Source organism: Scylla paramamosain, chromosome 12 (genome assembly GCF_035594125.1).
Source record: "Scylla paramamosain isolate STU-SP2022 chromosome 12, ASM3559412v1, whole genome shotgun sequence".
Lineage (NCBI taxonomy): Eukaryota > Metazoa > Arthropoda > Malacostraca > Decapoda > Portunidae > Scylla > Scylla paramamosain.
In genome coordinates, this window is record NC_087162.1 from 12,835,148 (window position 1) to 12,853,552 (window position 18,405).

Sequence of the window (18,405 nt, forward strand, 5' to 3'; positions counted from 1 at the left end):
CACAAAGACAATAGGAAACAGGATCTGGCTTGAAAACTCATAAAATACAAATGAAAAATTTCACAAAGCAAGACATTTGTTAGTAAAGCTTTAAAGTGCTAAATTGGAATGAGACATCCTGAAGAATGCCAAAAACCTAAAACACAGAAATCCAGTGCTACAGAAAGCTAGCACTAATACCAGACCTAACCAAGAAGAAAAGAGAGAAGGATGAAATATTAGTTCAACCCAATTATTCTAAATGTAGATGACAGATGCGAAAAAGAAAAAACTTGGAGCAGGGGTGATCAGAAAAGTGCAATCAATTCTTTGCTAGTCAATCAGATATTTTATGAAAGATTTATAAGCATGTCAATAGAAAAAGACAAGACAAATTTTCACCTATCTGATCACAACCAGATTTCTGCAGAGCTCAACATCAGCCTACACAAGAAAGAACACATAAAAATGGAGAGAATCAAAGAAATAACCTACCTGAAAAATGACAACACAAAAAAATGTTTAAATTAGGAGCAGAGGAAAGGCTAAGAAGAAAAATAGTTTCCAAAAGAGGAAAGCTAAATAACTTAGAAGAAATACTCAAAGAAGAAGCAGACACACATGGAAAAGAAATTCTGGAAGATGACAGAAAACAAATCTAAAAACATTGAGCCAGTGTGGTTCACAAATAAAATAAAGAAGGAAATGAGTAAACATCAGGCCTATAATAAAGGAGGAAAGAAAAAAAAAAGAAAGTGAATATCAACCAATGCATGAGAAAATGTTTCAAGACCAGAAGTGCAAGGTACAAAGAATGACTGCAGAGGCAATGGAGATTCATAAAAAAAATAATAAATAAATAAATAAAAAATCACACAGGAAATACTCAACAATAGAAACAGGGGCAAGAGGATCTGGGAGCATGTCAGAAGGCTAAATCAAAAGGTGAATCTACCAATAACAGTAGTAATGTAAAATTGTACGATGAAGAAGGTAACCTATTAAATCAAGACAGTATCTCACCAAAATTGGAAGAATTCTGGAATACAGTCTACAAGTGCCAGGACAACAAAAAATACAAGGAAGAATTAGTAAGAGAGCAACAAAGGAGGTTGTTATGATGAGAACAACATGCCAGCAAGATAAGGAAACAAGAGTAGAAGCGCACCCCTAGCAACTCGGAGAGTTGGTATTTAATAATACCAATGTAGCCTTTTAAAATTTTTTAAAACACTTTTCCAGCCCCACGCTTTGGGTTAGGTCAACCAACCCATATTATCATATTGCAAATGCTGGGGAGAACTACCCCTCCCCAACAGCAAATCACAATGATATGCAATGAAAAGTTATGTTAGAAATATGAAAATGTACCAAAGTGTTCCTATGCAAAAGAAAAATTATATATAAATAAATAAATTTTGACATTTGAAATGTTGCGTTCGGGTGCATTTGGAAGACTGCATTTTACAGCCCAAAAGTTATTGTTTGTTTAAGGCCAGCATCCACTGTCACCTGACAAGTCCCAGTATTATTTTACTCTTTCAAGAGTCTCAACATGGCTTTTCTTACCCTTATCAGACAGAGCTTCTCATTCTGAATAATTTGAACACCTTATTATGCAAATTATTTATAATGCTTATTATAATTATTTATAATTTATAATGCTGATAGCAATTCTAAAAGTTTAGTTAGTTTAAGTTAGGTTTAATTTGGTTATGGGGGTTATTTTTGACTGATTTGTTTCTAGAGCAAGCATGATCATCATTCATTAGTATGAGGGTAAAGAAAGTATCAGCAATTCTATTATAATTCCCATTTATGAAGTATTATAAAACCTCCCACTCATCTGCTAGCCTCGACATAGGTGCATGCACTTTCAATGCTTAAAGTAACTAGATGGATTTACATGTTTCTTTTAATACAACACACAAAGGAATAACTCACATGTCTCTACATATGCATTCAGTAAGAAACGCTCTCTGTTAACTATGTTACAAGCCAAAATAGGTCCACCCTTCACCTCCAATCTAGCCACTCTCATGATTGCTCCGAACATCAGCATACAATCACAGATTTCTTCACTATTATATGTTGTATGATGATTCTCAAGGCATATATGAATAGATTACTTCTTTAGCTATGGCTGGAAGGAAAATGCAAAAGTCAGTCTATTGAATGAGAAATAATAAAATTCAACAACTTTTTCTTGTTGCTGAGGGAACCAGAACTGCCAACCTATGTGGAAAGCTTAGTATTTACTAACCCAACATTGGGGCTTGCATCTAGTGTTTAACGAACACGACTGTGGAGCTAGGAAAACCAAATACGACATGGGCTTGCTGCTTTGTAACTACTAATGCAACGTTTAAAAAGCAGGCTATGGTATATAAATGTGAAGAGAAATATCCAGCACCAATGAGTAACAAAGCAGCAGAATTAACAACAAAAGACATAAAGGAGCAACTCCAGAAAATGAAAAAAACAAGAAAGCACCAGGTCCGGATGGAATGAGAATAGAAATATATAAAGCTCTCAATGAGAGTGAAACATGTGTACAGGAGCTAACCAATTGTTTAAACAACATATTAAAAAATGGGAAAACAGTGGAACTAAATGGAACAGGTGAACTAAGTGGCATGTCTCATCGACACCCCAATTCTCCTTCTTTTTCCGGGACAGTGTTTGAAGATGTTGATCTGCTGTTATATTGACCATTGTGTTTAATTTTGAACAGGGCATTTCATCAACAATAAACTAAACAGGTATTCATAAGTTATTTTATTCATTAAAGCTTAATATCTTCATAGAGAAATATAAATTTTATTTTCCATCAAAAATTTTACACTTCTTGGATGATTAATGGAGTAAAATTTATGTTTTACCTAACCAAACAACTACTATGTTCAGTGCTATCTTGACATGTTTCTGGCAATGGTGAGACACTGTCTGAGACAACATTCTAATTTTGCATCTTTACTGAGATGCAGTTTAAGACCTTCCTAGTCTTAGATGCAATCTTAAGATCAAATCTTTATTAGTATGGCCCCTGGAAAATAACAAACACAATAGTACTATCAAAGAAAGGCAAATCCTGCACCAAAAATCTGTGGTGTATGGCCCTAACAAACACCTCCTATATTTATATATAAGATCTGATCCTGATCCTATAAGATCTGAACTTAGGCTTCAAGGGAAATTTTAACATACCAGCCCTTTTCTACACTGATGATGACCTTATTCTAAGCTCATCCATAGAGAATGCAAAAGCAGCAATCAAAGGAACTACAGAAATAGCCAAGGAATGTGGATTGTAAATTAACAAGGAGAAAAGTCAAATACTAATGTACAACACCCAATACACACCTAATCAGATAGAAGACATCAAGACCTGTGACACCATACAATACTTAAAAGTAAGAATAACTAACAAAAGGCAATGCTTCAAGAAACACAAAGCTTACTGTTTAACCAAGGCCAACAAGCTAGCCAACACATCATATTCAATACTAGATGCTACAACAGGCTACAAATTGGAAAAAACTTTCTGGAAGTGACTCACAATAACAAGTTTTTTGCACGCATTAGAAGTACTAGACTTTACAGAAGAAGAACTCAACAAGCTACAGAGAATAGAAAATAAAGTCTGCAGGAGAATTCTACAGCTACCAAAAGGTGTGGTGAAGGAAGCTTTGAGAGCAGAAAAAGGGGTTTCAGTGACAAAAACAAGAGATATAAAATCAAAATTACTAGGTTTGCTGCAAAATTACTAGTTTTGTACACCATTTCCTACAAGAAAACAAACAAACTCATGAGAGAAATCTTTCTTCACGAATATCAAGAGACTAAAAACAATTGGATAAAGAAAATCAAGACATAGTAGAAACCAGTCTTAAGCAAACAGAAATGATGAAGCCAGATGAAATCAATAAGAAAGTCATAGATTGGGATTCTAAGGAATACAAAGAAAAATCAATACTGAAGACCTACAGACAATTCAAATTGGAAATAAAGAAAGAGACCTGAACAGACAATAGCCTGGAGAGCAAATTAATGATGAAGGCTAAGACAAACACTGAACCTCAACTGGAAAAAAAATCATAGGCAAAGAGGAAAGTTGTCCATGCTGTAGCTATGAACAGGAAACTCTTGAACATTTTTTACTGCATTACATTAAATATAGTGACATAAGAGGGATTTTGAACCCTTAGTCACCCATATCAGGAAGACATAGAACCCATCCAGACAATTTTTTTTTCTTCTGACCAACACCAAGGAAAGTCACAAAAATTTTAAGAATTATTTAAAAAGGCTTTGGTTTAGAAGAGGTGAAATAATAACACCCACTAAAATAAATAAATAAATAATTAAACTTGGTACATCTTTTTTTTTTTTTTTATGTAGGAAGGACACTGGCCAAGGACAACAAAAATTTAATAAAAAAAAATGCCCACTGAAATGCCAGTCCCATAAAAGGATCAAAGCAGTGGTCAAAAATTGGTGGATAAGTGTCTTGAAACCTCCCTCTTGAAGGAATTCAAGTCGTAGAAAGGTGGAAATACAGAAGCAGGCAGGGAGTTCCAGAGTTTACCAGAGAAAGGGATGAATGATTGAGAATACTGGTTAACTCTTGCGTTAGAGAGATGGACAGAATAGGGGTGAGAGAAAGAAGAAAGTCTTGTGCAGTGAGGCCGCGGAAGGAGGGGAGGCATGCAGTTAGCAAGATCAGAAGAGCAGTTAGCATGAAAATAGCGGTAGAAGACAGCTAGATATGCAACATTGCGGCGGTGAGAGAGAGGCTGAAGACAGTCAGTTAGAGGAGAGGAGTTGATGAGACGAAAAGTTTTTGATTCCACCCTGTCTAGAAGAGCAGTATGAGTGGAACCCCCCCAGACATGTGAAGCATACTCCATACATGGACGGATAAGGCCCTTGTACAGAGTTAGCAGCTGGGGGGGTGAGAAAAACTGGCGGAGATGTCTCAGAACACCTAACTTCATAGAAGCTATTTTAGCTAGAGCTGAGATGTGAAGTTTTCAGTTCAGATTATAAGTAAAGGACAGACCGAGGATGTTCAGTGCAGAAGAGGGGGACAGTTAAGTGTCATTGAAGAAGAGGGGATAGTTGTCTGGAAGGTTGTGTCGAGTTGATAGATGGAGGAATTGAGTTTTTGAGGCATTGAACAATACCAAGTTTGCTCTGCCCCAATCAGAAATTTTAGAAAGATCAGAAGTCAGGCATTCTGTGGCTTCCCTGCGTGATATGTTTTTCCTCCTGAAGAGTTGGACGTCTATGAAAAGATGTGGAAAAGTGCAGGGTGGTATCATCAGCGTAGGAGTGGATAGGACAAGAAGTTTGGTTTAGAAGATCATTAATGAATAATAAGAAGAGAGTGGGTGACAGGACAGAACCCTGAGGAACACCACTGTTAATAGATTTAGGAGAAGAACAGTGACCGTCTACCACAGCAGCAATAGAACGGTCAGAAAGGAAACTTGAGATGAAGTTACAGAGAGAAGGATAGAAACCGTAGGAGGGTAGTTTGGAAATCAAAGCTTTGTGCCAGACTCTATCAAAGGCTTTTGATATGTCCAAGGCAACAGCAAAAGTTTCACCAAAATCTCTAAAAGAGGATGACCAAGACTCAGTAAGGAAAGCCAGAAGATCACCAGTAGAGTGGCCTTGACGGAACCCATACTGGTGATCAGATAGAAGGTTGTGAAGTGATAGATGTTTAACAATCTTCCTGTTGAGGATAGATTCAAAACTTTAGATAAGCAGGAAATTAAAGCAATAGGACGGTAGTTTGAGGGATTAGAGCGGTCACCCTTTTTAGGAACAGGTTGAATGTAGGCAAACTTCCAGCAAGAAGGAAAGGTAGATGTTGACAGACAGAGCTGAAAGAGTTTGACTAGGCAAGGTGCAAGCACGGAGGCACAGTTTCGGAGAACAATAGGAGGGACCCCATCAGGTCCATAAGCCTTCCGAGGGTTTAGGCCAGCGAGGGCATGGAAAACAACATTGCGAAGAATTTTAATAGGTGGCATGAAGTAGTCAGAGGGTGGAGGAGAGAGAGGAACAAGCCCAGAATCGTCCAAGGTAGAGTTTTTAGCAAAGGTTTGAGCAAAGAGTTCAGCTTTAGAAATAGATGTGATAGCAGTGGTGCCATCTCGTTGAAGTAGAGGAGGGAAAGAAGAAGAAGCAAAGTTATTGGAGATATTTTTGGCTAGATGCCAGAAATCACGAGGGGAGTTAGATCTTGAAAGGTTTTGACATTTTCTGTTAATGAAGGAGTTTTTGGCTAGTTGGAGAACAGACTTGGCATGGTTCCGGGCAGAAATATAAAGTGCATGAGATTCTGGTGATGGAAGGCTTAAGTACCTTTTGTGGGCCACCTCTCTATCATGTATAGCACAAGAACAAGCTGTGTTAAACCAAGGTTTAGATTAGAAGGTTTAGGACGAGAAAAAGAGTGAGGAATGTACGCCTCCATGCCAGACACTATCACCTCTGTTATGCGCTCAGCACACAAAGACGGGTCTCTGACACGGAAGCAGTAGTCATTCCAAGGAAAATCAGCAAAATACCTCCTCAGGTCCCCCCAACTAGCAGAGGCAAAACACCAGAGGCACCTTCGCTTAGGGGGATCCTGAGGAGGGATTGGAGTGATAGGACAAGATAAAGATATGAGATTGTGATCGGAGGAGCCCAACAGAGAAGAAAGGGTGACAGCATAAGCAGAAGGATTAGAGGTCAGGAAAAGGTCAAGAATGTTGGGCGTATCTCCAAGACGGTCAGGAATACGAGTAGGGTGTTGCACCAATTGCTCTAGATCATGGAGGATAGCAAAGTTGTAGGCTAGTTCACCAGGATGGTCAGTGAAGGGAGAGGAAAGCCAAAGCTGGTGGTGAACATTGAAGTCTCCAAGAATGGAGATCTCTGTAAAAGGGAAGAGGGTCAGAATGTGCTCCACTTTGGAAGTTAAGTAGTCAAAGAATTTCTTATAGTCAGAGGAGTTAGGAGAGAGGTATACAGCACAGATAAATTTAGTATGAGAGTGACTCTGTAGTCGTAGCCAGATGGTGGAAAACTCAGAAGATTCAAGAGCGTGGGCACGAGAGCAGGTTAAGTCATTGCGCACATAAACGCAGCATCCAGCTTTGGATCGAAAATGAGGATAGAGAAAGTAGGAGGGAACAGAAAAGGGGCTACTGTCAGTTGCCTCAGACACCTGAGTTTCAGTGAGGAAAAGAAGATGAGGTTTAGGTAGGAACTCAGCAGTAGTCGTTACAAAGACACATACCAAAACACCTACTGCTCACTACTACTATGACCTTGAGCCAGTGGGGCTATGCTGTCCCCATTCAGCACCCCCTTTCCTATCCTTTTTCCTGTAGTATGGAGGAGATGATGACCTCTAAGGCCAAAAAGGTCAACAGAGGATACCCAACTGGACTGATGACAAGACCTTCTTTCTTTGTCCAGTCAATATATGAGGAAAGATACAGCCTGAAGGGTTTCACTCACTCAGTGGCAAAAAAAGGCTGCGTGGACCTTTACTACTAAGAAGATAAATGAGACATGGTAACAGCAGGACACAGGGAAAGCCAAGGTCATCATTGTGGAAGAGCTGCATTACCCACTGGCTATATAACATTGTAATTATTACTTTAATTACTAACATCAGTGAATCACACCTTTCTGTGTGGCTCTCCAATGCATCTCCCACCAAATCTTCCACAAGTAACACTCCTACAGGTCTACCTTATATATTTACATCAGTTCACAGTTCCTCATGTCAATGAGAATGTCCTTACAGGACTGATAATTCATGAGGTGGTGGGCTTGTTGTGACAGTCAACCATCTTTGCTTGCTTAGTCTAAAGCAGAAAGTTAAGCATGCTCCAGACCAGCCCTAACTTTCCAGCACAGTAAACAGAAGGCTCAGCAGAAGTTGGCACTAAGCATAATGTTTGTACCGACCCCTATCTCTACTGAAGAATCTTTGTAAATATGGCTCCTGGTATTGATTCTTAGTCTTAACACCTCCCTCAATTTTTTCTTCATTAACTTCTGCAACATTCACAGCTTTAGATCCAATTTTGAATCTGTAGAACACCACCTCTCATTCACTGAAATGCCGGTGTCTGAGGCAACTGACAGTAACCCCTTCTCTATTTCCTCATAATTTTTCTATACTCATTTTCAACCCAAAGCTGGATGTTGCATCTATATGCACAACAACTTAAATTGCTCTCATGCCCATGCTCATAAATATTCCAATTTTTTTACCATCTGGCTACAACTGCAGAGCCACTCTAAAACTAAATAAATTTATCTGTGCTGTATACCTCTCACCTAACTCCTCTAACTATAAAAAAAAATTCTTTAACTATTTAACTTCCAGAATGATGTACATTCTGATTCTTTTCTGTTCTTCTTGTCCTTGTCTTCTTCTGTTCTTGTCTGTTTTCCATTCTGGAGACATCAATGTTCACCATCAGCTTTGGCTTTTCCTCTCCCTTCACTGACCAACTTGGTGATAAGCTTTTATTTTTGCTATCCTCCTTGATCTAGAGCAATTGGTGCAACACCCTACTCATACTTCTGACCATCTTGGAGATATGCCCAACATTTTTTACCTTTTTCCTAACCTTTAATCATTCTGCTTATACTGTCACCCTATCTTGTCTGTTAGGCTACTCCGATTACAACCTCATATATGTGTCTTGTCCTACTGCTCCAACCCCTCCTCAGGAATCCACCAAAGCAGAAGTGTCTCTGGCATTTTGCCTCTGCTAACTGGGGGAGCCTGAGGAGGTATTATTCTGATTTTCCTTGGAATGATTACTGCTTCTGTGTCAGAGATTTGTCTTTGTGCTTAGGGCATAAAACAAGTGATAGTGCCTGGTATGGAGGCATACATTTCTCACTCTTTCACTCAATCTAAACCTTCCAAACCTTGGCTTAATACAGCCTGTTCTTGTGCTATACATGATAGATAGGTGGCCCACAAATGGTACTTGAGCCTTCCATCACTTGAATCTTATGCACTTTATATTTCTGCCCTGAATCATTCCAAGTCTGTTATTCAGCTAGCCAAAAACTCCATTAATATTGTAGAAAAATTCAAAATCTTCCTAATCTAAGACCTCTCGTGAGTTCTGGCACCTAGTCAAAAGCATCTCCAAAAACTTTACGTATTCATCTTTAAACACTTTAAACACTTTATTTATTATGTTTCTCTTTAGTACTTAGATATACTTGTAATATATTTTAGAAGGACAAGCAGCCCATTTTTAAACTTAGGCTTTTTGGGCACACACACGCACACGCACACACACACACACACACACACACACACACACACACACACACATACACACACACACACACACACACACACACACACACACACACACACACACATATAAAGCAACTAAAAAAAAAAAATAAGGCTTGGAGGTAACTAGAGAGGCAGGAAAGAAAAGAAAAGGAAACTACTAATTTTAACTCAAGAGTAGGAAACTGGATACAGATACATGGTTGAAGCAGAATGACATTGTAATATAATATATAAACAGCTGGCAAGACATATATGTGCCTGAGTAATTTAGCAAAAAACAGTAAGGGTACATAGACAGCTGCGACTAAAAACACCTATATAAGAGAAAAATACATATACATACACATACACATATACATAAACTAGAAAAAATGTCAGTAAAGCGATAACAAATGTTCTTTTAATTTTCTCTTAAAACTATTGAAGTTTATTGATTCTTTGACATATGTTGGAATGCTGTTCCATATTTTGGGACCTTTGAACATGAGAGAATGTTGGTAAAGAGTTAAACTGTGGTGAGGAACCTGTAGGGCATATTTGTTATATGTGGCGTGGTGGTGGGTTTGCGTCAGAATACTGGTACCGTTGGAAGCTATATGTGAGGCAATGGAGAAGTTAGATAAGTCAGAGAGTTGAAGAATATTCATAGATTTAAAGAGTGGAGGTGTGTGTTGGAGGAAGTCGCTATTTGTCATGATTCTAATAATTTTTTTTTGTGGAGAGTGTTTAGGGTATGTAGATGGATTGGGTAAGTAGTGGACCAGATAGGATTACAGTAAGTTAAATGTGGGAATATGAGAGCATAATACATAATTTTCATAATTTCTACTGTTACAAGGTTTTTAATTTTCAGTAATAGAGCAATTGACCAAGATAATTTAAGGCAAAGGTTTGATATGTGGTATTTAAAGGTAAGATTATCATCAATAATGATTCCAAGAAATTTTGTTTTAGAAGCTTGCATGATATCTTTATCTAGAATGGCAAGTCTGGATAAGGGTTGGTATTTGGTAGTGGTGTTTATAAACATCATATAAAAAGTTTTAGAGGTGTTAATTGTTAGGCGATTTGCAAGACACCATTCAGCGAAAGCAGATAATTCATGGTTGGCTCTATAGATGAGGTCAGCAGGATTATCACCAATCATGTATAAGGTGGAGTCATCAGCAAACTGTATTGTGTTTAGAGTAGTAGAGGCATTGCAGATATCATTAATGTATATTAGAAGAACAGATCCTAAAATGCTACCTTGTGGCACACCAAGATGTATGGGTTTGACAGTAGATTTGGAGTTATTGTATGAGGTAAATTGAGTTCTGCCAGTTAAGTAAGATTTGAACCATTGTTGAACACAGGTGCAAATACCATAGTGGTGTAATTTGTCCATGAGAATGTTCGGGTCAACTGTGTCAAAGGCTTTGCTAAAATTGATGAAAATGGAGATAATAGATTTATGGGTATTTAGAGCATTATATAGGGCTGATGTAAATAAATTTATGGCATCAAAAGTATTCAGTCCTCAACAAAAACCAAACTGCCTATTTTTTTAAGATTTTATGTTTACTAAGGTAGTTCATGAGAAAGTTTTTCATTATAATTTCAAATATTTTGGAGAAAACTGATAAAACAGAAATAGGTCAGTAATTTGAAATGTTTGTTATGCTTCCAGACTTATGAATAGGGATGATTTTTGCTAGCTTGAATCTAGAGGGGAACACTCCATCTTTGATTGAATTATTGAACAATATTGAGAGTGGTTCTGCTAAAAGATTTGTGTTTTCTTTAATTATTTTCACAGATACTTCATCAACATGGCATTTTTTATTTTTTTAGGGTAGAGATGGCTTTTACTGTGTCATTTATTGTCACGAAAGGGATATTCATAGAATTGAGAAAATTTCCTTGGAGATAAGACGAGTGTGTGTTTTGAGCTCTCGGAAGTTGGGAGTTAAGTTCAGGTGCAATTTGGGAAAAATATGTTTTGAAGGCATTTGAAATTTCATCAGGAGTGTTTAAGACAGTGTTATTGTAATTTAGGGTGTGGGAAACTATATTTTGATTATTTTTAGAGTTTTCTATTTCTTTAATTAGTTCCCAAACTTTTTAGTGTTGAGTCTAACCCTCCTTTATATCAACTGAAGGCACCACTGCCATCTCACCTATCTTTAAAGCTGAATTCTTTGCTCAAACCTTTGCTAAAAACTCTACCTTGGATGATTCAGGGCTTGTTCCTCCCTCTCCTCTAGCCTCTGACTACTTTACACTATCCATTAAGATCCTTTGCAGTGATGTTGTGGTGCACCACCTTCGCAGCCATGTTGACCAAAAGCTAGGTGATGAGGCAGGACCAGGACAGAGACAGACATCAGCTGCTACATGCACAGCAATGACCTCACTTCATCCTGCTCCGGCTTGCTACTTCGCCACCCCATTCCTGCACCTCGCCTCACCTGCACTACCTTGCTCTGGTGTGCCACCTCAGTAGCTGCTCGGGAATCACCCTAAGACTTCTGTTGCTGCACAACTATGCATGTTAAGCCACCTGCACCACCAACGATGACTTCGTGTTCACGTCATCCTGTGATTGACTTAATTTGTATTTTGGTGAAGGTTAATGCATCAGTAAAGGATTTACACCAGGTCCATGTTTCTTGACCAGTGCTTGTGGCAAGATACCACAACTGGTGAACCAGGAGTGACCCTTATCCCCTGTGTGCAGACAGCCAAGTGAGTGTCACCATGACAGCTGAGTGCTTGCAACTGCCATCTTTCCACCACACGGTACAGGACTGGCTGTTACATATTAAAGGGTACCTTGCTAACACCTCAGCCACCAACCAACAAAAATTCAATGCAGTGGTTGGTGTTCTGCCTATTGAGGTAGCCACTCTAGCACAGAACACAAACTCTTCTCCCCCAGATTCACAGCTTTGAAGAGTGCCTTGTTAGATGTATACCGGCAACCCAACCAACACTATCTCCAGGAGCTGCAAACCATCACGTTGGGGGACTTAAGGCCATTTATGTCCATCAATGCTGTGGCACCAGATGCAGCTAATCAACCTATGGTGCAACACTGCATTGCCAAATGCAGTTCTTTGATCCATGTTTTTGCAGAAGCTGCCATGGGAGGTGAGAATGACTTATCATCATTAGAGAATAGTACACCTGATCATATATTTATCTCTGTCGTGGATCATGTGGCATCGCAGCTATCTTCTCATGCTCAGTCTTCCACACTTCCCCTTTCTCCACGGGCAGCCAGTGTTACTCATGCTTTACACGCCACTTACTGTGAACCCCAGCAAATGTGGGAACACTTGAGTGCATACCCAGCAGGGGCTCTACCAGTGCATGGCCTGAGTCCTGGGGCAGCATTGAAGCCTGAGAACATTACAGAGGATTGCCATTGCTGTGTTATAGGACCACAAGAAGATGCAGCTTCAAGTTCAGACACTACTTTTCATCAAATTTTGCAACACCTGAGGGCTACAGAGGAATGCATGCTCATACAGGTTCTGCATCTTGGTGTTCTTCATCAAGAGCACAGCAGTTACAGCAGGCAATGTGTCATTATGCTGGTACCATGCCACTTTCAGTGCTCATGCTACTCACCCTGTCAATGGTCAGGAAACGAGTACAGCAGAGGCAGGTGAATGTGAACTTCTGCATCCCTACCAATCCCCTAGTGCCTTTGCTATGTGTAAGGGATCAATGGACTGGCAAGAATTTCTTTGTCAACACAGGGGCATCATTCAGCATTCTCTCACCATCACAGGACAATTGCTTGATCAAACTACCAGCATTTGACCTCCTATCTGCCAACAGAACACCAATAGTCACGTATGGTACCAAGAGGATTGTGCTTAACTTCAGCTCACATCACAAGTTTCCTTGGATTTTTTGTAATTGCAGAAGTTACTCAGCCCATCTAGGTTATGACTTTCTTACATATTACAAGTTAGTTGTTGACCCTGGAAATCACTGTTTACATTAATAGTCAGCTTACACTATCATTACAGGTTTGGTTGCCAAATGTGACAGTCCTCATATCACTCATTCACAGTAATCATGAGTACGCAACTCTTCTGCAAGAATTTCCAAACCTAACAGATCCTCTCCAACAGCGGCTGGTATCTGCCAATGATATCCCATCATATAGAGACGACAGGTCCACCAGTCTACAGTCGACCATGATGTTTGCCTCCCAACAAACTCTGTCCAGCAAGGGCAGAATTCAACTCCTTACTGAATGACAGCATTGTACAACCGTCGAAGAGCTGTTGGGCGTCTCCTCTTCACATGGTTCCAAAGCCCTCGGGTAAGGAGTGGCGTGCATGTGGTGGCTAAAGGGCATTAAACAAGGTTACTGTGCCAGATAGATATCCAATCCCACACGTAAAAAATTTCCATCTAAAGTTGCATGGACAAGCTATATTTTCTAAGATAGATTTGATGAAAGCTTTCCATCAAATACCAGTTCACCCAACAGACATACCGAGACTGCTATCACCACACCATTTAGATTATATGAATTCAAGTACATGAACTCTGGACTATATAATGCAGCACAGACCTTTCAATGTTACATGGATCATATTTTGTACGACTTGGATTTTGCTACAGCTTACAGTGATGATATTCTCATGGCATCAAGCACTAGGGAGGAACATCACACTCACCTTCAGCAGCTTTTGACACGGCTTCATGACAATGACATTAAGATTCATCCATCTAAGTGCCTCTTTGGGATAGAGACCATGGATTTTCTGAGACATAAAGTCAGTAAAGAAGGTAGTACTACCTTGCCACAGTAAGTAGAGGCTATTTGCCAGTTCCCACAGCCATTGATGACAAGAAAGTTCAGGGAGTTCTTGGGGATTGTTAATTACTATCACCCTTTCTTCCCCAAGGCTGTGAATATTCTATACTCATTACATGAACTTTTAAAAGGCCTTCCCGACAGATCCACAGCCCTGTTGCAATGGATGTGAGAGGCTACATCTGCTTTCTCTACCATAAAAAAGAGATAGCCTGGCTTACTCATTTGGCTTATCCTGACCCCACAGCACAACTTTTCCTCACCACTGACATCTCTTCTACTATAGTTGGCACAGTGCTGCAGCAGATCACCAAAGGTGAAGCATCACCCATCAGTTTCCCCTCTTGCTGCCTTAAAAACACCCAGTTTAAATACAGGACATCTAACAGAGCTACTGGTAATACACATGGCTGTGCAACATTTCAAACACCTGTTGGAAGGAAGGCAGCTTTACATCCTTATGTGATCATAAGCCTTTAACTTTTGCTATGTCATACCCTGCAGGCACTTACACTCCATGAGTGCAGCAGCAGCTCTCCTACATATCAGAATTCATGACAGACATTCATCATGTTAATGGAGTTAATAATCCTGCGGCTGATGCTCTCTCAGGCTCCATCTTGACGATTTCTCCACATCCACTGCCACTGGATTATTAACAAATTGCCAAGTTTCAGATAAATCCTTCTTCTCTTCAGTTGTGTCCCTTTCAGATTTCTGGCACCTCCCTTCAGCTGTGGTGCAACATCTTGTGCGGAGAGGCCAGACCTTTCATTCCAAGATCCCAATGACAATTAGTTTTTAATCACTTTCATCCTGGTGTCAAGGCTATGCAACAACTCCTAACTCATACTGTGTTGTGGCCATGGATTCAAGCAGATGTTTGTACCTGGATCCAGCAGTGTCTCTCATGTCAGGCATCGAAGGTTCATTGTCACATGAATGCTCCTTTACAGTATTTTCCCCTACCAACATGCAGATTCCAGACCGTATATGTTGATGTTTTAGGCCCTTGGTCTCCGTCCAGAGGACACCAATATTTACTTACATGTATTAATCGTTTTGCCAAATGGGCTACAGCTTCTCCAATGCCAGATATCTCTGCAGAATCAACAGCATCAGCTTTTCTCTCAGGATGGGTCTCTCATTTTGGCAATCCCAAGACAGTCATTACAGACCTCAAGGCCCAGTTCAAATCTCACCTATGGCATGAGTTGGTGGCATTCTTAGGTATGTCTCATAGTCATGCTACTGCTTATAATCTGCAGGCTAATGGTATGGTGGAACATTTCCATTGCCACCTCAAGGAAGCCCTAAAGGCTGAACCTCACCCGTACCACTGGGTGGACTCTTTACTGCTGGTGATGCTCACCCTTCACACCACACCCAAGAAAGATATGCTAGTCCAGTAGAGCTTACTTTTGGCCAGATCCTGTGTCTGCCATGGGAGTTCTCTGCAATGGCTGACAACAAGGATGATATGAACAGGCATGCATTTTTAGACTCTCTCCATCATATCACTTCTAAGTTGTTCCCTGTTGTGCCTCACCAGCCTAAAAATCAGAGCTCTTACATTATGCGGGATCTGCAGGAAGCAGAATACATGTGGGTATGCCATGAAGCCAGATGCCAGCCCCTTCAAAGTTACAGCTAGGCATGATAAATATTTTACTGCGAGTTGGGGAACCAGTCACAAAAACATATCTGTGGATTGCCTAAAACCTGCTAAGATACCACATACCTCACCTCACACTGTTGTAACACAACATAAGACACCACAACAGTTTCCTTTCCCATGCACTCCATCTGTCATTCCAGTTAAAGAAATTCTGGGGTAAATTTATGTCCCTGTGATTCCTAATAATGAAAATGACCCACAGGCAATGGATGCTGAACTGCTGTCTGCAGAAGTTCTGCAACGATGGACCATAGCCAGAAGTGGGAGAATATCTCAACCACCAGAGAGGTATGCATCATTTATCACTATGCCTTCTCATGATCACATTGTTCCCAGGTCAGCAGGACAACGAGCATATTCGTCAAAGAAGGGAAGTACTGTGGTGCCCCGAACCCTCAACACAGGCTGGTTTCAAGAAGTTTCTCCTTGGCTTCATATAACACCACTGCAGGATTCTGAAGCATCTCCATTACAGCCACATCGACTGAAGGCTAGATGATGAGGCAGGACCAGGACAGAGACATATATCACCTGCTACACACACAGCAGTGAGTTCACCTCACCCCACTCTAGCTTGCTACTTTGCCACCCTGTTCTCACTGCACTTCGCCTCACCTGTGTTACCCTGCCCTGGCATGCCACCTCAGTAGCTACTTGGGAATTACCCTCTGACTTCTGCTGCTATGCACCTGTGCCTGTTCAGCTTCCTGCACTGCCAAGGGCAACCTTGCATTCACATTTTCCTGTGATTGACTTCATTTGTGTTTTGGTGAAGGTTAATGCATTAGTAAAGGGTTTACACCAGCTCCGTGTTTCTTGACCACCACTTGTGGCAAAACACCATAACATTTTCCATGCCCTGTCTGCCCTTAACCCTTAGAAGGCTTATGGATGAAATTGTGCCTCCTTGCTTGCACCTTGCCTCCTCAAACTTTTCCAATTTTGTCTATCAACATCTACCTTTCCTTCTTGTTGGTACTTTGCCTACCTTCATCCTATTCCTAAAAGGGTGACTGCTCTAATCCCTCAAACTACCATTCTATTGTTTTAATTTCCTGCCTCTCTCAGGTTTTAAATCTATCCTAACAAAGATTTCTTAAACATCTATCACTTCACAACCTTATATTTGATTGCCAAAATGGGTTTCATTGTGGCCACTCTATTAGTGATCTGGCTTTCTTTACTGAGTCTTGGTCATCCTCTTTTAGGGATTTTAGTGAAACATTCCCTGTTGCCTCAGACATATCAAAAGCCTTTGATAGATTCTGGCACAAAGCTTTGATTTCTAAACTACCCTCCTACAGTTTCTATCATTCCCTCTGTAATTTCATCTGAAGTTTCCTTTCTGACCATTCTATTGCTGCTGTGATTGACATTAATTTTTCTTTCACCTAAGTCTATTAACAGTGGTGTTTCTCAGGCTTCTGTCCTGTCATCCACTCTCCTACTATTATTCATCAATCACCTTCTTAGCCAAATTTATTGTCCTATCCACTCCTACACTGATAATACCACCATGCTTTTTATACATTTTTTCATAGATCTCCATTTCTTCAGGAATGAAACAGCTTATGCAGAGAAGCCACAGAACATCTGACTTCTGATCCCTCTAAAATTTCTGATTTGGGCAGAGCAAACTTAGTATTGTTCAGTGTCTCAAAAACTTAATTTCTTCATCTATCAGCTCAATAAAACATTCCTGATAACTATTCCCTCTTCTTCAGTGAGATTCATTTGTCACCCTCTTCTGCACTTAACATTGTCAGTGTGTCTAATCTAATAATCTAAACTGGAATTTTCACATCTCATCTCTAGCTAAAACAGCTTCTATAAAGTTAGGTTTTCATAGTAATCTCTGCCAATTTTTCTCATCCACACAGCTACTCCATACATCCATATATGGAGTAGGTTTCATATGTATGGGGTGTTTCACTTATTTCCTTATTCCACTCCTTTAGACAGGATGAAATAAACACCATTTAAGGGAACCATCATGTTTTGGAAAACAATTGAAAAAAAGTGTAGGGTATTTTCAAAAGCCCAGTACACATTATGACAAAGTATAGAGACAATTCACAAATATAAAGAAACTGTTGCTGCTTTTTGACACCAATTCGAGTTTGCATTACCCAGTCACATCCAGTTTCATGTACAGATGTAACAATGTTTTTCTCAGAAATGTATTGTTTTCTTTGAGTGCTTTTGTAGCATCTACTAGGCTTTTAAATGATATATGGCAACTCTGAAATATAGTGAGCCTGGTATTCTACGATCCACTTTGAGGTCTCTCACAGCCATGGCACAGGCTACTAGTATCTGCAGGAGACGTATCAGAATGAGGGTAACCTTATGCAACACTGCATCCTTGGAACCTTCAGCCCTGGAACACTGCAGGTACGTATTTGCAACACATTGGGAGGACACAGCACATGAAGCCATTCAATGCCTCCAGGAGGCTCAGCCAGACCTTTGGAAGGTTAGGTTCACAGTGGAGAGGGATAAGATGTTTCTCACCATCAAGGATGAGGCTATCACATTCTGTTTGTCCCAGGAGGGCTGACCATTTGGGCTTGCTCTCAAGAA